Below are 12,387 nucleotides of genomic sequence, written 5' to 3'. Positions count from 1 at the left end.
ACTGGGGGCCTTTCTCTGTTAACCACAAAGTAGATAAAATGTACAATAGAAAGTAGATAAAATGTAAATGGCATGGGTGCATTAAGGACAGTTGAATAAGTCCTTGAAAGGATATGAAAAAATGTTTAAACCTGCAGATGCTGGAAATCAGAAATAAAAACAAAATGCTGGAAACACTCAGCAGGTCAGGCAGCATCCGTGGAGAGAGAGTTTATTTTTAGTCAAAGGATAGAAAGGGAAAAGGGACATTACCTTGATGGAATTAAATGAAATAAGGTGAGGGGGAAAGAAACTTATGTGGAGAATATAAATTGGTACGGTTGAAACAAATGGCCTGTTTCAGTGTTTTAATTTGCTTGTCTAGCACTTTCATTGTCAATTTGAACATCTTTCAACCTCTTCAATAGTAACATTGTTCCATCTGGTTGCCACTGGTTTGTATTTTCCATATTGTGGCTTCATGTGTGGTTTTGCATCATATGACAGGATTAAAACACAATGAATAATAGTTTCTCTGTCCAAGAGACACATGATTCCTAAATACCAGTCCCTAAATTTTTCAAGAGCTTAGTGACAATGTTATTTGTAAAAAATTCATCAGCACTTCTGAGATGTCAGTAGTCTGAAACATTACATTGAATGTGTCTCTCTCACTCTGTGCTACATCTTAACTTTAGATTTCTAGCATCAGCAGTATTTAAACAATCTCCAGCAGTTCCTCCAGCAGATTGTTTGTTTCTCCAGATTCCAGTATATGCTGTCTCTTGTGTCTCCATCTGCAGTATTTAGTTTGTGTTTCATTGGAAAAATCAAATTTTAATGTAATTCTTTACTCTAGAATGAGGTGACTATATAAAAATATCATTGAACCCACAAATTAGTAAACTTCAGATTCATGAAGCATAATAAATCAGTTATCACATAGTGCAAATAATATGCTACTTACAGCAGGCACTTGATTGAGGGCTTGGCTTTAAGAAGCTCCACCAGTAGCTCGGCACTCTGTGGCCCGAGGTTATTGATATTAAGGTTAATTGTTTCCACCTCTGATTGGCTGTTGTTTATTAATGTGCTGACGAGCATTTCGAGAAGGTCATCAGTTAGCCCAGTGTTTCTCATGATCAACTCTCCCACTGATTTGCAGACCTTGAGCATAGTGATTACATCTGCAACCTTCAGGGGGAATAATTGAATGAACTGAACTGTGAAACATTCCAAGTTGCAGAATAACCCAACCTTTAGCTGTTCCTTTAGAAGCTTGAGTATGATAATTTGAGAATTCTTTTATTTCATCTGCCTGGCTTCAGAAATACACATCAATGTCAACAACTTCCTAATTATATAGCAGTCTTAAGGGAGTAAATGACTAACTAAACAACATTTGTCATCAAGCTTCATAAGCACAGGTGACCAAAAGGCTTGAAGTGGTAAATTTTAAAGATAGTCTTAAATGAGAAAGCTAGATGAGAAATTTGGGGAGGGAATTTGAGTGCTCAGGGCTCGACAGGACGGCCAATGGAGGAGTGAATAAAATTTGGAATGTGCAAGAGATCTCAGGGGGCTGTAGGGTTCAGGGGGTAGAAGGAGGTTACAGAGCTATACAACTCTTTCTCAACTTCACTTGCACTCTCTCTGCCTCTCCCAGGGATGGATGGATGAGATGAGAATTGCTTGGTTGTAAACCCTAAATGTTGCTTTGCTTGGGAATCATTAGAAGATTGAGGTCCCTGTTAAGATATAGGTACCGCCATGGAATGAAAGCACTAGTGCAAAAACCTTTCATAATTTAGTCCTTTAGTTGTTGCAAACACATTCGGCCCATGGTCTTGTATATAGTTTGCACCATAGGTTTATGAGATGCTGGTTAAATTCATCTGAAGGAATTCCTGTGTGAAGGCAGGTTTACTAGTTCTCAATTGAAAAATTAGTAAATACAGGGGAACTGAAAAATGTCACATTATGACTACAAGCTTTCAAATACATCAACTATTGGATAAAGGCATGGAAGGCAAAAAAATCCAGGTCCTTGTGGGGAACAAAAAGAGGAATTGGTACAGGGCTGAAAGATCGTCTATGCTACCAAGTTCAAAACTCTTATAAATTGTATCTCCGATTTGCAAGTAAGAGCCTCTAGGCTCAAGTGTTCCTCTAATTGTTGTTAGATTTTAAGATGTTTGGACTCAGATCAATGCACTTTTTTGAAATTATTTTGATATAATAGCAGAAATATCATGCCAAAATTTACAGATGAAAGTTTTCTGCACTGTTTTCCTTTGGATGGTTGACTCTGCTTTATTTAAGTATTCCCAGGAACACATCAATTAACAGAAGTGGTCTTCTACACTGGTTTAGAAGAAACTAGTTTTAGTAATGGTGCCATTGTAAGCAATAACTTGAATATACAGAACACCTTTCACATTAATATAAAACTTCAAGCAGCTAAGACTCAGTAAAGGAACTTATACTGACTAACCAGTTTGCAGCCAGAGGTAATTAACTCAATAATGAATCCATGGAGACCAAATCAGAAATCAACATTAATCAGGTACAAAGACCATGCATGATTGCACTTACTGGAAGCTGTCTACAATGAGCAGGAAGTCGTTGGGAATGTCAGCATAACTTGATTTACATTCCCATGAAATTCTGAACTGGAAATTTACAGAACTGACAAAGGGGGAGATTACCATAGTTGTGGTCTTGTTTCCTTGAACTTGCTACTTTTCATGGACCACACAGTCATAGAGTTGTACAGCATAGAAACAGGCCCTTCGGCCCACCGTGTCAAAGCCAACAAGGTAGGAATGTTGGGAAAGAAAATTATCTCCATCCATCTTGTTTTGTCAATCAGGTCTTTCCTCTGACAGGTGCTATCACTTAATGGTCCTTGTATCTCAACATCAACCTGATTTACAATAGCTTCCTTATTATGCTAAGTATGTCTGGCCGTAAAGTCATTCTCTCAGTTTCCAACTTGTTAGAACAAGTTCTTCTAACAAATGCATCTTTGTTGCTCTAATCTTTAAGTTTTTTTCTGACATGAAAGGTACTTTGTTAATTCAAATAGTTGTTGCTAACATCAAATAACATTCAACAACAGTATAGGACACCATTTTGAATTATTGGCACACTGCTGAAAGCCCATCTACCTCTAGGTACAAAGTCATTCCACCTTGTAAAATGGGAGGGATAGACAAAGAGAGGGTTTCTTAATAAGCCCATTTAAGTTGTAAAGTCAATTTCTAGAGAAAATGCCAATTAAATAGGTAATTTTTTGTTTGACCACATTTTTAGGTTTAAATGTTTATACCTACTGTACTTGTATTATTCACAAATAAACTTGCATTTATCTAGTATCCATTATGTCCTTAGGATGTTCCAAATCTCTTTGCAGCTCAAAAATTGCTTTTTGTTTGTTCTTTAAGGTATCAGCAGAGTCTGATTGTGGAGGTTGGAGAAACAATCTGTCCTTCACAACTTAACAAAAAAAAGTTTAAAAACATATCTGCTGATTCCTTCCACAGTTTCCCATGACCCTTTATGGAGATTTTCCCATGAGATGAAGTCATTAGATGGAGCTTGCATTGCAAGCTCTCTTTTTAACCAGATTTCCAAATGAGTCTTTGATCAATCTGATCTGTCAGGAAACCCTTTAAGACAAATTGCTCCTATATTTAGCAGTGACCCAAGTGTGCACAGTTTGGGTCCCTACTTTACAATTTATCATTGTCACACCTGTAAAAACAGCTGCAATAATGTGCAACCTTGGTCCCATTGTGTTTTTGCTCACACATCACAACATTTGCAAGAACACCTTGCCCTACTCTACACTAAAACACTTCAGCAGAGTTGCCTGTTACTTGCCTGTTTTCTCAGTGTGTCAACTGCCCATTGACCTTGTATGCTGCCAGTTAACATGGCCTTATCATCCTCATTTCCTGAAATGAGTTTATCAAGGAGCTGCCCACTGCCATAGTTTGCATCTTCACTCCTGCATGTTCCTGGTTTGGTATCAGTATGGTCATCCTTGGGACCTAGGTTGCAATGTGCAGGCAGTTGATGCTCCCAGGGTGGGTCACCAGTGCAACCCAAATCACCAGGTGACCAGAAATTGGAACCTGTTAAAATCGGTTTGTCTTCACGCGCCTGGTGATTGGTTATTCTGCGTGACTTTCCAAGTACTTGTGCTGACCCCTGTAGAGGGTTCTGCTCATCCTTCAAAACATTGAGTTTCTGATTGGAGACACCTTCCCCAGCAATGTCATTGTTCCCCAATACATCAGTCCTGTTCATTAGAAAGCAAGTGTATTCCTGGCTGCCATTTAACCCATCCATGGAAGACTGGCCTTCAACATTGCTTGAGCCCTGTGGGATAGTTTCTGGTGGACTCCCACCACTCTGTGTAGAGCTTGGTTTCATCCGACAGTGGTCCTTTGTTCTTCGCTGTAGTACAGAGTCACTGCTTGCTGCTTCCTCATTGGCCTTCCTTTCTGCCAATAAAGCAGCATTATTGTGCACGGCATCCTTAATTTTTGTCTGTTCATTGGCCAGAAGTTGCCCAAATTCATCTGCTTCCTCATCTGCAAAAGTTATTAAAACAGAATCAGCATTTCTGCTATAAATGGTATGTTTAAAAATCTAGTCTTACAGTTGTACCATTTCAGCAAAAAACCTTCACATCAATTCCAACTCATGTGAGAAGCTAATCAACTGAAGTTGTCTTGTAGAATTAATAATGTTTTATATGCCAATTCCTATTTAAATCTGACCCTCCCTCCTATTATCAACTCTCCTCTACACACACCTGCTTAAAAGCAACAGCTCTGGTTGTGGGATAGTTCCTTTGATGCCAGCACTCACCCAGATACAACAATTTGCATCAACCTTGTGCCTTTAATGTTGTAAAACATTCCAGGATTTTCACAGCAGAGGTGATATGAATTAGGAGAGTAGGCTCCCTTGATCCTATTCCACCATTTCATAATATTGTGGCTGATCTGACAGTAATCTCAACTTCACATTCCCACCTACCCAGAGTAACTTTTAGCCCTGTTGCTCATCAAGAATCTATTTACCTTTACCTTAAAAATATTCAAAAACTTCTTCCACTGAGGAAGAGAGTTCCAATGAGTCATAATCTCTCTGCACTCATGACTGTGTGTCTAGGCATAGCTCAAACGCCGTCTATAAATTCGCCGATGACACCACTGTTGTTGGCAGAATCTCAGATCGTGATGAGGAGGCGTACAGGAGTGAGATAGGTCAGCGGGTTGAGTGGTGTCACAACAACAACCTCACACTCAATGTCAACAAGACCAAGGAATTGATTGTGGACTTCAGGAAGGGAAAGTCAGGAGAACACACACCAGTATTCCTTGAGGGGTCAGCGGTGGAAAGGGTGAGCAGCTTCAGGTTCCTGGGCGTCAACATCTCAGAGGATCTATCCTGGGCGCAACACATTGATGCAATCACGAAGAATGCATGCCAGAGGCTTGACTTCATTAGGAGTTTGAGGAGATTTGGTATGTCACCAAAGGCTCTTGTAAATTTCTATAGAACTCTACCTTGTTATTCCTCTTCTGCATTATTTTGTTTATTTACTTTTTGGTAACTTATAGTAATTTTTATGTCTTGCATTGTACTGCTGCTGCAAAACAAATTTCACGACATATGTCTGATAATAAACCTGATTCTGATTCTGAAAAAAAATTCACCTCATCTCTGTCTTAAATGTGGGATACCTTATTTTTAAACTGTGCCCCCTATTCACCCAGGAAAGGAAACATTTTCTCTACATCCACAGCAGGATCTGGGAGGTAATTTAATTCTGGGGAATATCAACAAGGCTGGGCTCCACTGTTTAACTGTATGTGGAGTCCAACTGGGATATGCACTGGCAGAATTGAACTGTTAGTGAGTCTGGGACCTCCATGTACTTCCACTATTTACTGGCACTTAACACCAGCCATTCCATACAGAACTGCCAATGTTAGCCAGCAAGTTCCGTCCCATTATTTTAGCTTTAATATTGAAGTATACATTTACTAATATGAGGACAGAATAATATTTCTGTTATTGCTTTTAGTCATTGAAGTTTACTATATTTTCTGAAGATTTCTCATTAGTCTTCAGTGAACAGGATCACATTAACTTACAGCTTGTCAGCTTATAATATTAAACAACTGCATCTTTGCAGGTGGATAACTATAGTGATGTAATATATAGGTTGGAAACATTATATGCAGTTATAATACCCAAATCCTCTATGTATGAGGTGGTAATCTAAGGAGAAACTGTTCTTTTGTAGAATAATTTTATACACACAGTATCTGTTTGCTTATATTTCTAACCACGACAGCAGCATGTACCAATGTGAACAATCTCTCTGAGCTTTCAAGCTGATTTTCTCTTGCAGAAGTTTTAAACTGACAATGCATTTCTCTGAGATTTTTGAAAATGACTGCTTGCTACAATCTGAGGCTAGGGGTTGAGAGCTTCAGGGGTCTCATGGTGGGAGTGGGTGGTTTTACCTCTCCCAAGGCCAAGTTAAATTGGAAGATATTGTGGTATTTGTACCCGTTGGTTCTGATGACAAGGTCGATTTCAGCATCAGTGGTTCAATTTCTGACATTTGCAACTGAATCCTCTTGGGAGCTGAATGTTGCAATGTCCCTTTCAGACACTGGGTGTCACTGTCAGATTCGGACACCAAGGCTCTCCAAATTTTCCACTAAATGGTAACTAAGAATGGCTGGATTTGGAAAATGTGACTGTTCAAAGTTTAAAAGAAACACACAAGTTGATCCAATCACAGCATTCAAAGTCGTAACCAGCGTGATTTGGAATTAATATCTTCAAACTGGGTCTACAATTGTAGCTAATTGATTTTTTTAAACTCAATGGGGATGAAACTGATTTTGAGCAGTAGTAAAAGAGTTATCTGTTTGGTGATGGAGATGGGTGCTGTCGACATGAGCTGGCTGTGTTGTTGCAGTGTATCCTATAGAAAGTGTACACTGCACGTTTACTGCACTGGTGATCGAGAAGGTGGGCATTAAGTTCAGTGGTGTCGCATTTCGTGATGTGCTTAAATTATTCAAGTATTGAATCATTAGTCTATGTATATTTCATTTCATTTTATGAGATTTAATTTTGTTAACTAATGCAGTAGCTAAGCAAATATAGAACAGGTGAAGGGTCTTGACCAGAAATGTTGACTGTCCATTACCCTCTACAGATGCTGCCTAACCTGTTGGGTTCCTCCAGTAGTTTGTCTTTTGCTCCATATTGCAGCATCTGCAGTCTCCTGTGTATCCAATTAAAATTCTAATCCTTGTTTTCAAACCCCTTTCTTCTGCTTGGCCATACACCTGTGCAACTTCGATTGGCCTGACCGTCCTCCAGGGGAGAGGTGTGGGCATGACGTAAGCAACAATCTTTAAAATGCACCTATAACACAAAGTTATGTGTGTGTCTTCAATGAGGCCCTCACCCCTGGAATGATAAGGGGTCCACATCAGACTTGGGATGTTTTACAATGCTATAGATGCTATAAATACGTTGTTATTAAAGGAAGCTGTGTCATATAAGGGTGAATAACAGTAACAACATGCACCTTTAATGCACTTAAACATGACTAGGTGCTTCACAAGAACAAAGTTAAATGAAATTTGACACCATGCAACACAAGAAGATGTCAGGACAGGACATCCCAAGGTTTTTAAGAAATTCTTTGAAGGAGGAAAGCGATGTGGGGAGGTGGAGAGGGATTCCAGAACTGAGGACAATATGTAGCTAAGGCCCAGCAACTGCTGAAGGAGATCCAAGAGGCCTGAACTGAAGACTCAAGATCAGCCAAGAACTACTTTCCCCGAAATTATTGGAGCAGACCAAATATAAGTACCTGTCCCTTAAGCAAACAAACCTAACAAGATTTAAATTTAAAGTAACCGGCACTTGACTATTTTTTTGTGAGTGAGCTTGTTGTCTAACTCCCTCAAGGTGGGGTAAAAAAGGCCAATTCAATGATAGGTCAAATAATAAATAAACAAATTGATTCCGGCGCAAGGAATTCAGAGAGAGCAAATAGAACTTTAAATTAATGATTTAAGATGTAAGCAAGTGCCAGGAAGCTGAACCAATTCCTGACTGGGCCAGAGGCTGCATCATGGGTAACTCTGGGCAATGTAATCTTGTGGAATGGATTGGTCCACCTGAGATGTTTGGAGAGAAATTTTCCAGAGTGTTATTCCCTGTTGACCCTGGTATTATCTGCCTTTGTTTGCCTTTCCCAAGAGACTACATGATGGAGGGAGGTGTCTGAAAGGAGTCTTTAGCAATAATGGTCCAGATGTTGTGATGTGGGACGGACCTGATGGTCCAGCTGGCCTTTTCCCTCCTACCACTTTTATATTCATTGTAAAGCCACTTCCCATTCCTATAAAACTTACTTGTTATTTGCTGCCTTTCTTGTGCAGGGTTTTTCTTTACATCCTCGCTCTCCTTCCAGTCTTCACTTCTGCTAGCCTCACTTGTGTCACTGAGCTCTGGCTCGGACCAGATGGTCTCGGCATGTTTGAGGGCTGATGCAAGCTTCTCTCGAACCCGTGCAGGCAGCTCCACTCTAGAAACATCAATGGGCGTACCTAGAGAACAAAGATAGAGAACAAAGGTAATCCCTTGAGATATTATAGTTAGAGAGATGACGTGGAGCATGGCTTCAAAGTGCATTGTACCAAGTATGTGCCAATTTTTCTTTCCAAAAGTTCTCTAAGATCCGTTCACCACAGTTAGGTACAGAGCCGGATTCCTCTATTCCCCCTCAGTTAAGCTGCTTAGCTTCCCTTTATACTTTGCCTCCTTGGGGCAGTTGATTATGGAAAGTGGGTCAGTTAATTTAAAGCAAAGCTAAGATTGGAAACCGAAAGTGCTTGTAATCTGTCATCGTGATTTGATCCCTGAGGGGTGCATCTGCAGAACTGGCCCCAATTTATTAATAACATCAGTCTTCCTCGGAAGTACCACTGGGTCGTCCTTTAGGAAGTGGAACACAGTCACACTCATAGAGTAGGGGTGTGACTCCGAACTTGGAGAAGAGAGATATTCTTGAGGCAGTATACAGAAAGATTTACTCAGCCCCTACTTATTCTATTCCAATCCAGAGAGTGCTTTCCAGCATGACTGGATATTTGAATGTGGGAATGTTTGGATTCTCTGGCATGGAATACTCTTGCAGTACAGGCAGTCCCCAGATTATGACAGGGTTCCATTCCTGAGAACTGTTTCTAAGTCAGAAGTGAACAAAAAATGGTTTGTGGGAGAAGATCACAGAAATAGCTCTGACGGGAGAGCGAGCAGGCATGGGAAGGGTGGCTGCCAGCTGAACTCACTGCTTCAGCAAGTCTGCTCAGTTCTCCCAGCTCTGCTCAGCTCGAACCAGTCCCTGACTGAGTATGACAAAGGAATTGATTTGTAGACTTCGGGAAGAGGAAGTTGGGAGAACTGGTCCTCTTTGAGGAGTCAGTGGTGGAAAGGGTGAGCAGCTTCAAGTTCCTGGGCATCAACATCTTGGAAGATCTACCCTGGGCCCAGTCATGAAGAAGGCATGCCAGTGGCTTTACTCCGTTAGGAGTTTGAGGAGATTCAGTATGTCACCAAAGACTCTCATAAATTTCTGTAGGTGTAGGGTGGAGAGCTGCATCACAGTCTGGTACGGAGGCTCCAATGCACAGGATCACAAGAGGCTGTAGGGGTTATAGATTCAGCCAGCTCCATCATGGGCACAACTCTCCCTGCCAAGAGGTGGTGCCTCAAGAAGGCGGCATCCATCACTAAGGACCCTCACCATCCGTGACAGCCCTCTTCTCAATACTACCATCGGGGAGGAGGTACAGGAGCCTGAAGACCCGCACTCAACATTTCAGGAGCAGCTTCTTCCCCTCTGCCATCAGATTTCTGATCGGTCCATGAACCCATGAACACTAGCCCGTTATTCTTTGTTTTCACATTATTTATTTATTTTTGTAATTTTTAGTAATTTTGTAGCGGTTAGTGTAATGCTATTACAGCGCCAGTGGCCTGGGTTCAATTCCGGCCACTTTCTGTAAGGAGTTTGTACGTTCTCCCCGTGTCTGCATGGGTTTCCTCCGGGTGCTCCGGTTTCTTCCCACATTCCAAAGACGTCCAGGTTAGGAAGTTGTGGGCACGCTATATTGGTACCAGAAGTGTGGCGACACTTGCGGGCTGCCCCCAGAACACTCTATGCAAAAAGATGTATTTCACTGTGTGTTTCGATGTACATGTGACTAATAAAGATATCTTATCTCTTATCTTATCTCTTTGCACTGGACTGCTGCCGCAAAACAACAAATTCCACGACACAGCAGTGATGATAAATCTGATTCTGATTGTTGTGGCTAAGGGGGGGAGGGGAGTGTAGTACAGTGATGGAGAGCGAAGGCACGCAGAACTGCCCTGTTCCCTCTCAGCAGAAGATGCCTGCAGCCCCACAGGAGCTGTCAACTCCATCCCCATCCATCCTGCCAGTCTCCCAAACACTTGATCGTATGCATGGGGTGTCCATAAGTCGGGCATTCATAACCCAGGGAGGACCTGTAGAGCATTGGTGCAAGAATTGTAACAGAATTGAGAGGTTATTCCTATAAGAATGAATGAACAGGCCAGAACTTTGAAAAGAAGACTGATAAGGTTTTTAAGATTGAGATTTATTTGACTTTGGGAAGATGGTTCCAATCATGAACTAGAGGTGATTAATATAAGATAATCACCAATAAATCCAGCTGTCAATTCAGCAGAAATGTCTTTACCCAGTGGGTGGTTAATACATGGAAGCAATGGCTGAGGCAAATATCAGAGATTTAAAGGGAAGGGAATAAAAGTCCACACCGTGAAGTTTAGGAGGAAAGAGACTTGCAGAACACAAACATTGGCACTGACCTAAGTGAACACCATGTTTCTATACTGTTATCCTTTAGATTCTGAGCAAACAGCAGAGTACTGCCTCCAGGTCCCATTAAGATTGATGATATCATTTGAGATCATCACGATGGATGAAGTATTTTGTTAACAAGACCAGCAGTCAACTCTCTAACAATTTGCCACTCACCATTTTCTTCAATTTGTTTGTCTTCACCAAGATGGATTCCAGCTTCATTGTCCTTGGATTGCTGCTTGCTCTCACTACAGAGTCGCTCTGTGTTTTTGATGTGACTGCCTTTCAGGTTTTCCTCCATGTGTTCATCACTCAGGTCTCCAGCAAAAATATCACCTTGTTTCAGATCTGCAGGTTCTTTGTCGATCGAAACCTGAGGAGTAACGTTGCTTTCAGTTTTCATTGTTGAGTTGTGCGCCTGAATGCCATCCTTGAGCAGTCCCTCTGGATCTTGCACAGTTAACTTTCCTCCTTTCATGCTGTTCCGATTGTTGTCAGGACTTTTGTCATCATTTCCCAAGAAACCTGACAACGTTGGCAGGTTGTTTTCTGCAATTTCACAAGTAAAATGCACTGAATACATTGAATTTTGACAGGGAAGTCATAAACGGGCAAAAGTAAGTTGATCAAATGTGGTAGGGGTCATAACCAATGGCAGCCCACTCATACAGCATAGGTAACCAAAACCAAAATGATAGAGCTTTCTCTCCCAATGGTCTCATGATCAAAGGCACTATAAGTCTACGCACCAGACTGCTCCCAGTTCAACCCTCATTCTGATTCTTAGTCAAGTGAGCATTTTACAAGCAACACTTGCCATCAATAGTCTTGAATTATGATGACAGAATCATTAATGGATACTTCCCTTTATATTACTTAGTGGCCTCTGTCTGTGTTTTGCATATAATGGCTATCTTATATGAATCACGTGGAAGCAGACATGATAGTGTCATTAGACACTCATATGGACATGAAGGCAATGGAGTGATATGGATCATGTGCAGGGAGATGGGATTGGTTTCATTTGGTCAACGCAGACATCGTGGGCTGAAGGGACTGTTCCTGTGCTGTTCCGTTCTATGGTTCCATCCGCTCACCCAACTCCATCTGTCCATTAACCCCCCTCACCTGGTTCCACTTATTCCTTGCCAGTTCTAAGGGCTCTCCTGACTGTCTGAGCTCATGCTAGCTCTCGAGGATCAGGCTGCCAAGGACCTTTCTAATCATCCAGGTTTGTGATTGATTACCATACTGACTGTTTAGTCCCTATTGGCTGTCTAGCTATGTACTGCCTGTCTAGGATCATACCGGGTGTAAAGGACCATTCTGATCTTCTAGGCACACAATGACTGTCAAGGTTATATCGTCTGTTAGGACCTGACTGGGTGTCTAGACCCGTGTTGTTTATCTAGTTATGGCTGTCTCAGCCAACAATA

The sequence above is a fragment of the Pristis pectinata genome, chromosome 23 (genome assembly GCF_009764475.1).
Source record: "Pristis pectinata isolate sPriPec2 chromosome 23, sPriPec2.1.pri, whole genome shotgun sequence".
NCBI lineage: Eukaryota > Metazoa > Chordata > Chondrichthyes > Rhinopristiformes > Pristidae > Pristis > Pristis pectinata.
This window is presented reverse-complemented; position numbering follows the sequence as displayed.